This window comes from Hypanus sabinus, chromosome 6 (genome assembly GCF_030144855.1).
Source record: "Hypanus sabinus isolate sHypSab1 chromosome 6, sHypSab1.hap1, whole genome shotgun sequence".
In the NCBI taxonomy this organism is placed as follows: domain Eukaryota; kingdom Metazoa; phylum Chordata; class Chondrichthyes; order Myliobatiformes; family Dasyatidae; genus Hypanus; species Hypanus sabinus.
In genome coordinates this window covers 111,042,624-111,059,492 of record NC_082711.1, presented here as the reverse complement: position 1 = coordinate 111,059,492, position 16,869 = coordinate 111,042,624, and positions in this window count along the sequence as shown.

Sequence of the window (16,869 nt, the reverse complement as noted above, 5' to 3'; positions counted from 1 at the left end):
GTGGATGAGTGAAGAGGCCTTGTTATTCCAGACATGAGTACGTTCCCAGCCCAGTGTATGAGAGAGGAGGCCCTGGTATTCCAGACATGGGACAGTTCATAGCCCAGTGGATGAGTGAAGAGGCCCTGTTATTTTAGACATGAGTACATTCCCAGCCCAGTGGATGAGAGAGGAGGCCCTGGTATTCCAGACGTCGGTCCATTCACAGCCCAGTGGATGAGTGAGGAGTCCCTGGTATTCCAGATGTCGGTCCATTCACAGCCCAGAGGATGAGTGAGGAGGCCCTGTTATTTTAGACATGAGTACATTCCCAGCCCAGTGGATGAGAGAGGAGGCCCTGGTATTCCAGACATGGGTCCATTCACAGCACAGTGGATGAGTGGGGGGGCCCTGGTATTCCAGACATGGGTCCATTCCCAGCCCAGTGGATGAGTGAGGAGGCCCTGGTATTCCAGACGTCGGTCCATTCACAGCCCAGTGGATGAGTGAGGAGTCCCTGGTATTCCAGATGTCGGTCCATTCACAGCCCAGAGGATGAGTGAGGAGGCCCTGGTATTCCAGATGTCGGTCCATTCACAGCCCAGTGGATAGTGAGAAGGCCCTGGTATTCCAGACATGGGTCCATTCCCAGCCCAGTGGATGAGTGAGGAGGCCCTGGTATTCCAGACATGGGACAGTTCATAGCCCAGTGGATGAGTGAAGAGGCCCTGTTATTCCAGACATGAGTACATTCCCAGCCCAGTGGATGAGTGAGGAGGCACTGGTATTCCAGACGTCGGTCCATTCACAGCACAGTGGATGAGTGAGTAGGCCCTCGTATTCCAGACAAGGGACCATTCACAGCCCTGGTGATGAGTGAGGAGGCCCTGCTATTCCAGACATGGGTCCATTCACAGCACAGTGGATGAGTGAGTAGGCTCTGGTATTCCAGATGTAGGTCCAATCACAGCCCAGAGGATGAGTGAGGAGGCCCTGGTATTCCAGATGTCGGTCCATTCACAGCCCAGTGAATGAGTGAGTAGGCACTGGTATTACAGACGTCAGTCCATTCACAGCCCAGTGGATGAGTGAGGAGGCACTGGTATTCCAGACGTCAGTCCATTCCCAGCCCAGAGGATGAGTGAGGAGGCCCTGGTTTTCCAGATGTCGGTCCATTCACAGCCCAGTGGATAGTGAGAAGGCACTGGTATTCCAGACATGGGTCCATTAGCAGCCCACAGACTGAGTGAGGAAGCCCTGGTATTACAGACATGGGTCCATTTCCAGCCCAGTGGATGAGTGAGGAAGCCCTGGTATTCCAGACATGGGTCCATTCCCAGCCCAGTGGATGAGTGAAGAGGCCCTGTTATTCCAGACATGAGTACATTCCCAGCCCAGTGTATGAGAGAGGAGGCCCTGGTATTCCAGACATGGGACAGTTCATAGCCCAGTGGATGAGTGAAGAGGCCCTGTTATTTTAGACATGAGTACATTCCCAGCCCAGTGGATGAGAGAGGAGGCCCTGGTATTCCAGACATGGGTCCATTCACAGCACAGTGGATGAGTGGGGGGGCCCTGGTATTCCAGACATGGGTCCATTCACAGCCCAGTGGATGAGTGAGGAGTCCCTGGTATTCCAGATGTCGGTCCATTCACAGCCCAGAGGATGAGTGAGGAGGCCCTGGTATTCCAGATGTCGGTCCATTCACAGCCCAGTGGATAGTGAGAAGGCCCTGGTATTCCAGACATGGGTCCATTCCCAGCCCAGTGGATGAGTGAGGAGGGCCTGGTGTTCCAGACATGGGTCCATTCACAGCACAGTGGATGAGTGGGGGGGGCCTGGTATTCCAGACATGGGTCCATTCCCAGCCCAGTGGATGAGTGAGGAGGCCCTGGTATTCCAGACGTCGGTCCATTCACAGCCCAGTGGATGAGTGAGGAGTCCCTGGTATTCCAGACATGGGTCCATTCACAGCCCAGTGGATGAGTGAGGAGGCCCTGGTATTCCAGACGTCGGTCCATTCACAGCCCAGTGGATGAGTGAGGAGTCCCTGGTATTCCAGATGTCGGTCCATTCACAGCCCAGAGGATGAGTGAGGAGGCCCTGGTATTCCAGATGTCGGTCCATTCACAGCCCAGTGGATAGTGAGAAGGCCCTGGTATTCCAGACATGGGTCCATTCCCAGCCCAGTGGATGAGTGAGGAGGCCCTGGTATTCCAGACATGGGTCCATTCCCAGCCCAGTGGATGAGTGAGGAGGCACTGGTATTCCAGATGTCGGTCCATTAACAGCAAACAGGATGAGTGAGGAGGCCCTGGTATTCCAGACGTGGGTCCATTCACAGCCCAGTGGATGAGTGAGGATGCCCTGGTATTCCAGACATGGGTCCATTCCCAGCCCAGTGGATGAGTGAGGAGGCCCTGGAATCCAGACATGGGTCCATTCACAGCCCTGTGGATGAGTGAGGATACCCTGGTATTCCAGATTTCGGTCCATTAGCAGCCCACAGACTGAGTGAGGAGGCCCTGACATTCCAGACATGTGTCCATTCCCAGCCCAGTGGATGAGTGAGGAGGCCCTGGTATTACAGATATAGGTCCATTCCGAGCCCAGTGGATGAGAGAGGAGGCCCTGGTATTCCAGACATGGGACAGTTCATAGCCCAATGGATGAGTGAAGAGGCCCTGTTATTCCAGACATGAGTACATTCCCAGCCCAGTTGATGAGAGAGGAGGCCCTGGTATTCCAGACATGGGTCCATTAGCTGCCCACAGACTGAGTGAGGAGGCCCTGGTATTCCAGACATGGGTCCATTCCCAGCCCAGTGGATGAGTGAGGAAGCCCTGGTATTCCAGACATGGGTACATTCCCAGCCCAGTGGATGAGTAAGGAGGCCCTGGTATTCCAGAGATGGGTCCATTCACAGCACAGTGGATGAGTGGGGGGGCTCTGGTATTCCAGACATGGGTCCATTAGCAGCCCACAGACTGAGTGAGGAGGCCCTGGTATTCCAGACATGGGTCCATTCCCAGCCCAGTGGATGAGTGAGTAGGCCCTGGTATTCCAGATGTCGGTCCATTCACAGCCCAGTGGATGAGTGAGTAGGCACTGGTATTACAGACGTCAGTCCATTCACAGCCCAGTGGATGAGTGAGGAGGCACTGGTATTCCAGACGTCAGTCCATTCCCAGCCCAGAGGATGAGTGAGGAGGCCCTGGTTTTCCAGATGTCGGTCCATTCACAGCCCAGTGGATAGTGAGAAGGCCCTGGTATTCCAGACATGGGTCCATTCCCAGCCCAGTGGATGAGTGAGGAGGCCCTGGTATTCCAGACATGGGTCCATTCCCAGCCCAGTGGATGAGTGAGGAGGCACTGGTATTCCAGATGTCGGTCCATTAACAGCAAACAGGATGAGTGAGGAGGCCCTGGTATTCCAGACGTGGGTCCATTCACAGCCCAGTGGATGAGTGAGGATGCCCTGGTATTCCAGACATGGGTCCATTCCCAGCCCAGTGGATGAGTGAGGAGGCCCCTGGAATCCAGACATGGGTCCATTCACAGCCCTGTGGATGAGTGAGGATACCCTGGTATTCCAGATTTCGGTCCATTAGCAGCCCACAGACTGAGTGAGGAGGCCCTGGCATTCCAGACATGTGTCCATTCCCAGCCCAGTGGATGAGTGAGGAGGCCCTGGTATTACAGATATAGGTCCATTCCCAGCCCAGTGGATGAGAGAGGAGGCCCTGGTATTCCAGACATGGGACAGTTCATAGCCCAGTGGATGAGTGAAGAGGCCCTGTTATTCCAGACATGAGTACATTCCCAGCCCAGTTGATGAGAGAGGAGGCCCTGGTATTCCAGACATGGGTCCATTAGCTGCCCACAGACTGAGTGAGGAGGCCCTGGTATTCCAGACATGGGTCCATTCCCAGCCCAGTGGATGAGTGAGGAGGCCCTGGTATTCCAGACATGGGTACATTCCCAGCCCAGTGGATGAGTAAGGAGGCCCTGGTATTCCAGAGATGGGTCCATTCACAGCACAGTGGATGAGTGGGGGGGCTCTGGTATTCCAGACATGGGTCCATTAGCAGCCCACAGACTGAGTGAGGAGGCCCTGGTATTCCAGACATGGGTCCATTCCCAGCCCAGTGGATGAGTGAGTAGGCCCTGGTATTCCAGATGTCGGTCCATTCACAGCCCAGTGGATGAGTGAGTAGGCCCTGTTATTCCAGACATGAGTACATTCCCAGCCCAGTTGATGAGAGAGGAGGCCCTGGTATTCCAGACATGGGTCCATTAGCTGCCCACAGACTGAGTGAGGAGGCCCTGGTATTCCAGACATGGGTCCATTCCCAGCCCAGTGGATGAGTGAGGAGGCCCTGGTATTCCAGACATGGGTACATTCCCAGCCCAGTGGATGAGTAAGGAGGCCCTGGTATTCCAGAGATGGGTCCATTCACAGCACAGTGGATGAGTGGGGGGGCTCTGGTATTCCAGACATGGGTCCATTAGCAGCCCACAGACTGAGTGAGGAGGCCCTGGTATTCCAGACATGGGTCCATTCCCAGCCCAGTGGATGAGTGAGTAGGCCCTGGTATTCCAGATGTCGGTCCATTCACAGCCCAGTGGATGAGTGAGTAGGCACTGGTATTACAGACGTCAGTCCATTCACAGCCCAGTGGATGAGTGAGGAGGCACTGGTATTCCAGACGTCAGTCCATTCCCAGCCCAGAGGATGAGTGAGGAGGCCCTGGTATTCCAGACATGGGTCCATTCCCAGCCCAGAGAATGAGTGGGGGGGCCCTGGTATTCCAGATGTCGGTCCATTCACAGCCCAGTGGATAGTGAGAAGGCACTGGTATTCCAGACATGGGTCCATTAGCAGCCCACAGACTGAGTGAGGAAGCCCTGGTATTACAGACATTGGTCCATTCCCAGCCCAGTGGATGAGTGAGGAAGCCCTGGTATTCCAGACATGGGTCCATTCCCAGCCCAGTGGATGAGTGAAGAGGCCCTGTTATTCCAGACATGAGTACATTCCCAGCCCAGTGTATGAGAGAGGAGGCCCTGGTATTCCAGACATGGGACAGTTCATAGCCCAGTGGATGAGTGAAGAGGCCCTGTTATTTTAGACATGAGTACATTCCCAGCCCAGTGGATGAGAGAGGAGGCCCTGGTATTCCAGACATGGGTCCATTCCCAGCCCAGTGGATGAGTGAGGAGGCCCTGGTATTCCAGACGTCGGTCCATTCACAGCCCAGTGGATGAGTGAGGAGTCCCTGGTATTCCAGATGTCGGTCCATTCACAGCCCAGAGGATGAGTGAGGAGGCCCTGGTATTCCAGATGTCGGTCCATTCACAGCCCAGTGGATAGTGAGAAGGCCCTGGTATTCCAGACATGGGTCCATTCCCAGCCCAGTGGATGAGTGAGGAGGCCCTGGTATTCCAGACATGGGACAGTTCATAGCCCAGTGGATGAGTGAAGAGGCCCTGTTATTCCAGGCATGAGTACATTCCCAGCCCAGTGGATGAGTGAGGAGGCACTGGTATTCCAGACGTCGGTCCATTCACAGCACAGTGGATGAGTGAGTAGGCCCTCGTATTCCAGACAAGGGACCATTCACAGCCCTGGTGATGAGTGAGGAGGCCCTGCTATTCCAGACATGGGTCCATTCACAGCACAGTGGATGAGTGAGTAGGCTCTGGTATTCCAGATGTAGGTCCAATCACAGCCCAGAGGATGAGTGAGGAGGCCCTGGTATTCCAGATGTCGGTCCATTCACAGCCCAGTGGATGAGTGAGGAGGCCCTGGTATTCCAGACATGGGTCCATTCCCAGCCCAGTGGATGAGTGAGGCGGCCCTGGTATTCCAGACATGGGTCCATTCCCAGCCCAGTGGATGAGTGAGGCGGCCCTGGTATTCCAGACATGGGTCCATTCCCAGCCCAGTGGATGAGTGAGGCGGCACTGGTATTCCAGACATGGGTCCTTTCCCAGCCCAGTGGATGAGTGAGGAGGCCCTGGTATTCCAGACATGGGTCCTTTCACAGCCCAGTGGATGAGTGAGGAGGCCCTGGTATTCCAGACATGGGTCCATTCCCAGCCCAGTGGATGAGTGAGGAGGCCCTGGTATTCCAGACATGGGTCCATTCACAGCCCAGTGGATGAGTGAGGAGGCCCTGGTATTCCAGACATGGGACAGTTCATAGCCCAGTGGATGAGTGAAGAGGCCCTGTTATTCCAGACATGAGTACATTCCCAGCCCAGTGGATGAGTGAGGAGGCACTGGTATTCCAGACGTCGGTCCATTCACAGCACAGTGGATGAGTGAGTAGGCCCTCGTATTCCAGACAAGGGACCATTCACAGCCCTGGTGATGAGTGAGGAGGCCCTGCTATTCCAGACATGGGTCCATTCACAGCACAGTGGATGAGTGAGAAGGCTCTGGTATTCCAGATGTAGGTCCAATCACAGCCCAGAGGATGAGTGAGGAGGCCCTGGTATTCCAGATGTCGGTCCATTCACAGCCCAGTGGATGAGTGAGGAGGCCCTGGTATTCCAGACATGAGTCCATTCCCAGCCCAGTGGATGAGTGAGGCGGCCCTGGTATTCCAGACATGGGTCCATTCCCAGCCCAGTGGATGAGTGAGGCGGCACTGGTATTCCAGACATGGGTCCATTCCCAGCCCAGTGGATGAGTGAGGAGGCCCTGGTATTCCAGACATGAGTCCATTCCCAGCCCAGTGGATGAGAGAGGAGGCCCTGGTATTCCAGACATGGTTCCATTCACAGCCCAGTGGATGAGTGAGGAGGCCCTGGTATTCCAGACATGAGTCCATTCCCAGCCCAGTGGATGAGAGAGGAGGCCCTGGTATTCCAGACATGGGTCCATTCACAGCCCAGTGGATGAGTGAGGAGGCCCTGGTATTCCAGATGTTGGTCCATTAGCAGCCCACAGGATGAGTGAGGAGGCCCTGTTATTCCAGACATGGGTCCATTCCCAGCCCAGTGGATGAGTGAGGAGGCCCTGGTATTCCAGACGTGGGTCCATTCCCAGCCCAGTGGATGAGTGAGGAGGCCCTGGAATCCAGACATGGGTCCATTCCCAGCCCAGTGGATGAGTGAGGATGCCCTGGTATTCCAGACGTCGGTCCATTCACAGCCCTGTGGATGAGTGAGGATACCCTGGTATTCCAGATTTCGGTCCATTCCCAGCCCAGAGGATGAGTGAGGAAGCCCTGGTATTCCAGACATGGGTCCATTCCCAGCCCAGTGGATGAGTGAAGAGGCCCTGTTATTCCAGAGATGAGTACATTCCCAGCCCAGTGTATGAGAGAGGAGGCCCTGGTATTCCAGACATGGGACAGTTCATAGCCCAGTGGATGAGTGAAGAGGCCCTGTTATTTTAGACATGAGTACATTCCCATCCCAGTGGATGAGAGAGGAGGCCCTGGTATTCCAGACATGGGTCCATTCACAGCCCAGAGGATGAGTGAGGAGGCCCTGGTATTCCAGACATGGGTCCATTCACAGCCCAGAGGATGAGTGAGGAGGCCCTGGTATTCCAGACATGAGTACATTCCCAGCCCAGTGAATGAGTGAGAAGGCCCTGGTATTACAGACGTCGGTCCATTCACAGCCCAGTGGATGAGTGAGGAGGTCCTGGTATTCCAGACATGGGTCCATTCACATCCCAGTGGATGAGTGAGGAGGCACTGGTATTCCAGATATGGGACAGTTCACAGACCAGTGGATGAGTGAGAAGGCCCTGGTATTCCAGACATGGGTCCATTCCCAGCCAAGTGGATGAGTGAGGAGGCCCTGGTATTGAAGACATGGGTCCATTCCCAGCCCAGCGGATGAGTGAGGAGGCCCTGGTATTCCAAACCTGGGTCCATTCACAGCCCAGTGGATGAGAGAGGAGGCCCTGGTATTCCAGACATGCGACAGTTCACACCCCAGTGGATGAGTGAGGAGGCCCTGGTATTCCAGTCGTCAGTCCATTCTGAGCACAGAGGATGAGATGGATACCCTGGTATTCCAGATGTCGGTCCATTAGCAGCCCACTGGATGAGTGAGGAGGCCCTGGTATTCCAGACGTCGGTCCATTCACAGCCCAGTGGATGAGTGCGGAGTCCCTGGTATTCCAGATGTCGGTCCATTCACAGCCCAGAGGATGAGTGAGGAGGCCCTGTTATTTTAGACATGAGTACATTCCCAGCCCAGTGGATGAGAGAGGAGGCCCTGGTATTCCAGACATGGGTCCATTCACAGCACAGTGGATGAGTGGGGGGGCCCTGGTATTCCAGACATGGGTCCATTCCCAGCCCAGTGGATGAGTGAGGAGGCCCTGGTATTCCAGACGTCGGTCCATTCACAGCCCAGTGGATGAGTGAGGAGTCCCTGGTATTCCAGATGTCGGTCCATTCACAGCCCAGAGGATGAGTGAGGAGGCCCTGGTATTCCAGATGTCGGTCCATTCACAGCCCAGTGGATAGTGAGAAGGCCCTGGTATTCCAGACATGGGTCCATTCCCAGCCCAGTGGATGAGTGAGGAGGCCCTGGTATTCCAGACATGGGACAGTTCATAGCCCAGTGGATGAGTGAAGAGGCCCTGTTATTCCAGACATGAGTACATTCCCAGCCCAGTGGATGAGTGAGGAAGCACTGGTATTCCAGACGTCGGTCCATTCACAGCACAGTGGATGAGTGAGTAGGCCCTCGTATTCCAGACAAGGGACCATTCACAGCCCTGGTGATGAGTGAGGAGGCCCTGCTATTCCAGACATGGGTCCATTCACAGCACAGTGGATGAGTGAGTAGGCTCTGGTATTCCAGATGTAGGTCCAATCACAGCCCAGAGGATGAGTGAGGAGGCCCTGGTATTCCAGATGTCGGTCCATTCACAGCCCAGTGGATGAGTGAGTAGGCACTGGTATTACAGACGTCAGTCCATTCACAGCCCAGTGGATGAGTGAGGAGGCACTGGTATTCCAGACGTCAGTCCATTCCCAGCCCAGAGGATGAGTGAGGAGGCCCTGGTTTTCCAGATGTCGGTCCATTCACAGCCCAGTGGATAGTGAGAAGGCACTGGTATTCCAGACATGGGTCCATTAGCAGCCCACAGACTGAGTGAGGAAGCCCTGGTATTACAGACATGGGTCCATTCCCAGCCCAGTGGATGAGTGAGGAAGCCCTGGTATTCCAGACATGGGTCCATTCCCAGCCCAGTGGATGAGTGAGGATACCCTGGTATTCCAGATTTCGTTCCATTCCCAGCCCAGAGGATGAGTGAGGAAGCCCTGGTATTCCAGACATGGGTCCATTCCCAGCCCAGTGGATGAGTGAAGAGGCCCTGTTATTCCAGACATGAGTACATTCCCAGCCCAGTGTATGAGAGAGGAGGCCCTGGTATTCCAGACATGGGACAGTTCATAGCCCAGTGGATGAGTGAAGAGGCCCTGTTATTTTAGACATGAGTACATTCCCAGACCAGTGGATGAGAGAGGAGGCCCTGGTATTCCAGACATGGGTCCATTCACAGCCCAGAGGATGAGTGAGGAGGCCCTGGTATTCCAGACATGGGTCCATTCACAGCCCAGAGGATGAGTGAGGAGGCCCTGGTATTCCAGACATGAGTACATTCCCAGCCCAGTGAATGAGTGAGAAGGCCCTGGTATTACAGACGTCGGTCCATTCACAGCCCAGTGGATGAGTGAGGAGGTCCTGGTATTCCAGACATGGGTCCATTCACATCCCAGTGGATGAGTGAGGAGGCACTGGTATTTCAAACGTCGGTCCATTCACAGCCCAGTGGATGAGTGAGGAGGCCCTGGTATTCCAGATATGGGACAGTTCACAGACCAGTGGATGAGTGAGAAGGCCCTGGTATTCCAGACATGGGTCCATTCCCAGCCAAGTGGATGAGTGAGGAGGCCCTGGTATTGAAGACATGGGTCCATTCCCAGCCCAGCGGATGAGTGAGGAGGCCCTGGTATTCCAAACCTGGGTCCATTCACAGCCCAGTGGATGAGAGAGGAGGCCCTGGTATTCCAGACATGCGACAGTTCACACCCCAGTGGATGAGTGAGGAGGCCCTGGTATTCCAGTCGTCAGTCCATTCCGAGCACAGAGGATGAGATGGATACCCTGGTATTCCAGACATGAGTACATTCCCAGCCCAGTGAATGAGTGAGAAGGCCCTGGTATTACAGACGTCGGTCCATTCACAGCCCAGTGGATGAGTGAGGAGGTCCTGGTATTCCAGTCATGGGTCCATTCACATCCCAGTGGATGAGTGAGGAGGCACTGGTATTTCAAACGTCGGTCCATTCACAGCCCAGTGGATGAGTGAGGAGGCCCTGGTATTCCAGATATGGGACAGTTCACAGACCAGTGGATGAGTGAGAAGGCCCTGGTATTCCAGACATGGGTCCATTCCCAGCCAAGTGGATGAGTGAGGAGGCCCTGGTATTGAAGACATGGGTCCATTCCCAGCCCAGCGGATGAGTGAGGAGGCCCTGGTATTCCAAACCTGGGTCCATTCACAGCCCAGTGGATGAGAGAGGAGGCCCTGGTATTCCAGACATGCGACAGTTCACACCCAAGTGGATGAGTGAGGAGGCCCTGGTATTCCAGTAGTCAGTCCATTCCGAGCACAGAGGATGAGATGGATACCCTGGTATTCCAGATGTCGGTCCATTAGCAGCCCACTGGATGAGTGAGGAGGCCCTGGTATTCCAGACGTCGGTCCATTCACAGCCCAGTGGATGAGTGAGGAGTCCCTGGTATTCCAGATGTCGGTCCATTCACAGCCCAGAGGATGAGTGAGGAGGCCCTGTTATTTTAGACATGAGTACATTCCCAGCCCAGTGGATGAGAGAGGAGGCCCTGGTATTCCAGACATGGGTCCATTCACAGCACAGTGGATGAGTGGGGGGGCCCTGGTATTCCAGACATGGGTCCATTCCCAGCCCAGTGGATGAGTGAGGAGGCCCTGGTATTCCAGACGTCGGTCCATTCACAGCCCAGTGGATGAGTGAGGAGTCCCTGGTATTCCAGATGTCGGTCCATTCACAGCCCAGAGGATGAGTGAGGAGGCCCTGGTATTCCAGATGTCGGTCCATTCACAGCCCAGTGGATATTGAGAAGGCCCTGGTATTCCAGACATGGGTCCATTCCCAGCCCAGTGGATGAGTGAGGAGGCCCTGGTATTCCAGACATGGGACAGTTCATAGCCCAGTGGATGAGTGAAGAGGCCTTGTTATTCCAGACATGAGTACATTCCCAGCCCAGTGGATGAGTGAGGAAGCACTGGTATTCCAGACGTCGGTCCATTCACAGCACAGTGGATGAGTGAGTAGGCCCTCGTATTCCAGACAAGGGACCATTCACAGCCCTGGTGATGAGTGAGGAGGCCCTGCTATTCCAGACATGGGTCCATTCACAGCACAGTGGATGAGTGAGTAGGCTCTGGTATTCCAGATGTAGGTCCAATCACAGCCCAGAGGATGAGTGAGGAGGCCCTGGTATTCCAGATGTCGGTCCATTCACAGCCCAGTGGATGAGTGAGTAGGCACTGGTATTACAGACGTCAGTCCATTCACAGCCCAGTGGATGAGTGAGGAGGCACTGGTATTCCAGACGTCAGTCCATTCCCAGCCCAGAGGATGAGTGAGGAGGCCCTGGTTTTCCAGATGTCGGTCCATTCACAGCCCAGTGGATAGTGAGAAGGCACTGGTATTCCAGACATGGGTCCATTAGCAGCCCACAGACTGAGTGAGGAAGCCCTGGTATTACAGACATGGGTCCATTCCCAGCCCAGTGGATGAGTGAGGAGGCCCTGGTATTCCAGACGTCGGTCCATTCACAGCCCAGTGGATGAGTGAGGAGTCCCTGGTATTCCAGATGTCGGTCCATTCACAGCCCAGAGGATGAGTGAGGAGGCCCTGGTATTCCAGATGTCGGTCCATTCACAGCCCAGTGGATAGTGAGAAGGCCCTGGTATTCCAGACATGGGTCCATTCCCAGCCCAGTGGATGAGTGAGGAGGCCCTGGTATTCCAGACATGGGACAGTTCATAGCCCAGTGGATGAGTGAAGAGGCCCTGTTATTCCAGACATGAGTACATTCCCAGCCCAGTGGATGAGTGAGGAGGCACTGGTATTCCAGACGTCGGTCCATTCACAGCACAGTGGATGAGTGAGTAGGCCCTCGTATTCCAGACAAGGGACCATTCACAGCCCTGGTGATGAGTGAGGAGGCCCTGCTATTCCAGACATGGGTCCATTCACAGCACAGTGGATGAGTGAGTAGGCTCTGGTATTCCAGATGTAGGTCCAATCACAGCCCAGAGGATGAGTGAGGAGGCCCTGGTATTCCAGATGTCGGTCCATTCACAGCCCAGTGGATGAGTGAGGAGGCCCTGGTATTCCAGACATGGGTCCATTCCCAGCCCAGTGGATGAGTGAGGCGGCCCTGGTATTCCAGACATGGGTCCATTCCCAGCCCAGTGGATGAGTGAGGCGGCCCTGGTATTCCAGACATGGGTCCATTCCCAGCCCAGTGGATGAGTGAGGCGGCACTGGTATTCCAGACATGGGTCCTTTCCCAGCCCAGTGGATGAGTGAGGAGGCCCTGGTATTCCAGACATGGGTCCTTTCACAGCCCAGAGGATGAGTGAGGAGGCCCTGGTATTCCAGACATGGGTCCATTCACAGCACAGTGGATGAGTGGGGGGGCCCTGGTATTCCAGACATGGGTCCATTCCCAGCCCAGTGGATGAGTGAGGAGGCCCTGGTATTCCAGACGTCGGTCCATTCACAGCCCAGTGGATGAGTGAGGAGTCCCTGGTATTCCAGATGTCGGTCCATTCACAGCCCAGAGGATGAGTGAGGAGGCCCTGGTATTCCAGATGTCGGTCCATTCACAGCCCAGTGGATAGTGAGAAGGCCCTGGTATTCCAGACATGGGTCCATTCCCAGCCCAGTGGATGAGTGAGGAGGCCCTGGTATTCCAGACATGGGACAGTTCATAGCCCAGTGGATGAGTGAAGAGGCCCTGTTATTCCAGACATGAGTACATTCCCAGCCCAGTGGATGAGTGAGGAGGCACTGGTATTCCAGACGTCGGTCCATTCACAGCACAGTGGATGAGTGAGTAGGCCCTCGTATTCCAGACAAGGGACCATTCACAGCCCTGGTGATGAGTGAGGAGGCCCTGCTATTCCAGACATGGGTCCATTCACAGCACAGTGGATGAGTGAGTAGGCTCTGGTATTCCAGATGTAGGTCCAATCACAGCCCAGAGGATGAGTGAGGAGGCCCTGGTATTCCAGATGTCGGTCCATTCACAGCCCAGTGGATGAGTGAGGAGGCCCTGGTATTCCAGACATGGGTCCATTCCCAGCCCAGTGGATGAGTGAGGCGGCCCTGGTATTCCAGACATGGGTCCATTCCCAGCCCAGTGGATGAGTGAGGCGGCCCTGGTATTCCAGACATGGGTCCATTCCCAGCCCAGTGGATGAGTGAGGCGGCACTGGTATTCCAGACATGGGTCCTTTCCCAGCCCAGTGGATGAGTGAGGAGGCCCTGGTATTCCAGACATGGGTCCTTTCACAGCCCAGTGGATGAGTGAGGAGGCCCTGGTATTCCAGACATGGGTCCATTCCCAGCCCAGTGGATGAGTGAGGAGGCCCTGGTATTCCAGACATGGGTCCATTCACAGCCCAGTGGATGAGTGAGGAGGCCCTGGTATTCCAGACATGGGACAGTTCATAGCCCAGTGGATGAGTGAAGAGGCCCTGTTATTCCAGACATGAGTACATTCCCAGCCCAGTGGATGAGTGAGGAGGCACTGGTATTCCAGACGTCGGTCCATTCACAGCACAGTGGATGAGTGAGTAGGCCCTCGTATTCCAGACAAGGGACCATTCACAGCCCTGGTGATGAGTGAGGAGGCCCTGCTATTCCAGACATGGGTCCATTCACAGCACAGTGGATGAGTGAGAAGGCTCTGGTATTCCAGATGTAGGTCCAATCACAGCCCAGAGGATGAGTGAGGAGGCCCTGGTATTCCAGATGTCGGTCCATTCACAGCCCAGTGGATGAGTGAGGAGGCCCTGGTATTCCAGACATGGGTCCATTCCCAGCCCAGTGGATGAGTGAGGCGGCCCTGGTATTCCAGACATGGGTCCATTCCCAGCCCAGTGGATGAGTGAGGCGGCACTGGTATTCCAGACATGGGTCCATTCCCAGCCCAGTGGATGAGTGAGGAGGCCCTGGTATTCCAGACATGAGTCCATTCCCAGCCCAGTGGATGAGAGAGGAGGCCCTGGTATTCCAGACATGGTTCCATTCACAGCCCAGTGGATGAGTGAGGAGGCCCTGGTATTCCAGACATGAGTCCATTCCCAGCCCAGTGGATGAGAGAGGAGGCCCTGGTATTCCAGACATGGGTCCATTCACAGCCCAGTGGATGAGTGAGGAGGCCCTGGTATTCCAGATGTTGGTCCATTAGCAGCCCACAGGATGAGTGAGGAGGCCCTGTTATTCCAGACATGGGTCCATTCCCAGCCCAGTGGATGAGTGAGGAGGCCCTGGTATTCCAGACGTGGGTCCATTCCCAGCCCAGTGGATGAGTGAGGAGGCCCTGGAATCCAGACATGGGTCCATTCCCAGCCCAGTGGATGAGTGAGGAGGCCCTGGTATTCCAGACGTCGGTCCATTCACAGCCCTGTGGATGAGTGAGGATACCCTGGTATTCCAGATTTCGGTCCATTCCCAGCCCAGAGGATGAGTGAGGAAGCCCTGGTATTCCAGACATGGGTCCATTCCCAGCCCAGTGGATGAGTGAAGAGGCCCTGTTATTCCAGAGATGAGTACATTCCCAGCCCAGTGTATGAGAGAGGAGGCCCTGGTATTCCAGACATGGGACAGTTCATAGCCCAGTGGATGAGTGAAGAGGCCCTGTTATTTTAGACATGAGTACATTCCCATCCCAGTGGATGAGAGAGGAGGCCCTGGTATTCCAGACATGGGTCCATTCACAGCCCAGAGGATGAGTGAGGAGGCCCTGGTATTCCAGACATGGGTCCATTCACAGCCCAGAGGATGAGTGAGGAGGCCCTGGTATTCCAGACATGAGTACATTCCCAGCCCAGTGAATGAGTGAGAAGGCCCTGGTATTACAGACGTCGGTCCATTCACAGCCCAGTGGATGAGTGAGGAGGTCCTGGTATTCCAGACATGGGTCCATTCACATCCCAGTGGATGAGTGAGGAGGCACTGGTATTTCAAACGTCGGTCCATTCACAGCCCAGTGGATGAGTGAGGAGGCCCTGGTATTCCAGATATGGGACAGTTCACAGACCAGTGGATGAGTGAGAAGGCCCTGGTATTCCAGACATGGGTCCATTCCCAGCCAAGTGGATGAGTGAGGAGGCCCTGGTATTGAAGACATGGGTCCATTCCCAGCCCAGCGGATGAGTGAGGAGGCCCTGGTATTCCAAACCTGGGTCCATTCACAGCCCAGTGGATGAGAGAGGAGGCCCTGGTATTCCAGACATGCGACAGTTCACACCCCAGTGGATGAGTGAGGAGGCCCTGGTATTCCAGTCGTCAGTCCATTCTGAGCACAGAGGATGAGATGGATACCCTGGTATTCCAGATGTCGGTCCATTAGCAGACCACTGGATGAGTGAGGAGGCCCTGGTATTCCAGACGTCGGTCCATTCACAGCCCAGTGGATGAGTGCGGAGTCCCTGGTATTCCAGATGTCGGTCCATTCACAGCCCAGAGGATGAGTGAGGAGGCCCTGTTATTTTAGACATGAGTACATTCCCAGCCCAGTGGATGAGAGAGGAGGCCCTGGTATTCCAGACATGGGTCCATTCACAGCACAGTGGATGAGTGGGGGGGCCCTGGTATTCCAGACATGGGTCCATTCCCAGCCCAGTGGATGAGTGAGGAGGCCCTGGTATTCCAGACGTCGGTCCATTCACAGCCCAGTGGATGAGTGAGGAGTCCCTGGTATTCCAGATGTCGGTCCATTCACAGCCCAGAGGATGAGTGAGGAGGCCCTGGTATTCCAGATGTCGGTCCATTCACAGCCCAGTGGATAGTGAGAAGGCCCTGGTATTCCAGACATGGGTCCATTCCCAGCCCAGTGGATGAGTGAGGAGGCCCTGGTATTCCAGACATGGGACAGTTCATAGCCCAGTGGATGAGTGAAGAGGCCCTGTTATTCCAGACATGAGTACATTCCCAGCCCAGTGGATGAGTGAGGAAGCACTGGTATTCCAGACGTCGGTCCATTCACAGCACAGTGGATGAGTGAGTAGGCCCTCGTATTCCAGACAAGGGACCATTCACAGCCCTGGTGATGAGTGAGGAGGCCCTGCTATTCCAGACATGGGTCCATTCACAGCACAGTGGATGAGTGAGTAGGCTCTGGTATTCCAGATGTAGGTCCAATCACAGCCCAGAGGATGAGTGAGGAGGCCCTGGTATTCCAGATGTCGGTCCATTCACAGCCCAGTGGATGAGTGAGTAGGCACTGGTATTACAGACGTCAGTCCATTCACAGCCCAGTGGATGAGTGAGGAGGCACTGGTATTCCAGACGTCAGTCCATTCCCAGCCCAGAGGATGAGTGAGGAGGCCCTGGTTTTCCAGATGTCGGTCCATTCACAGCCCAGTGGATAGTGAGAAGGCACTGGTATTCCAGACATGGGTCCATTAGCAGCCCACAGACTGAGTGAGGAAGCCCTGGTATTACAGACATGGGTCCATTCCCAGCCCAGTGGATGAGTGAGGAAGCCCTGGTATTCCAGACATGGGTCCATTCCCAGCCCAGTGGATGAGTGAGGATACCCTGGTATTCCAGATTTCG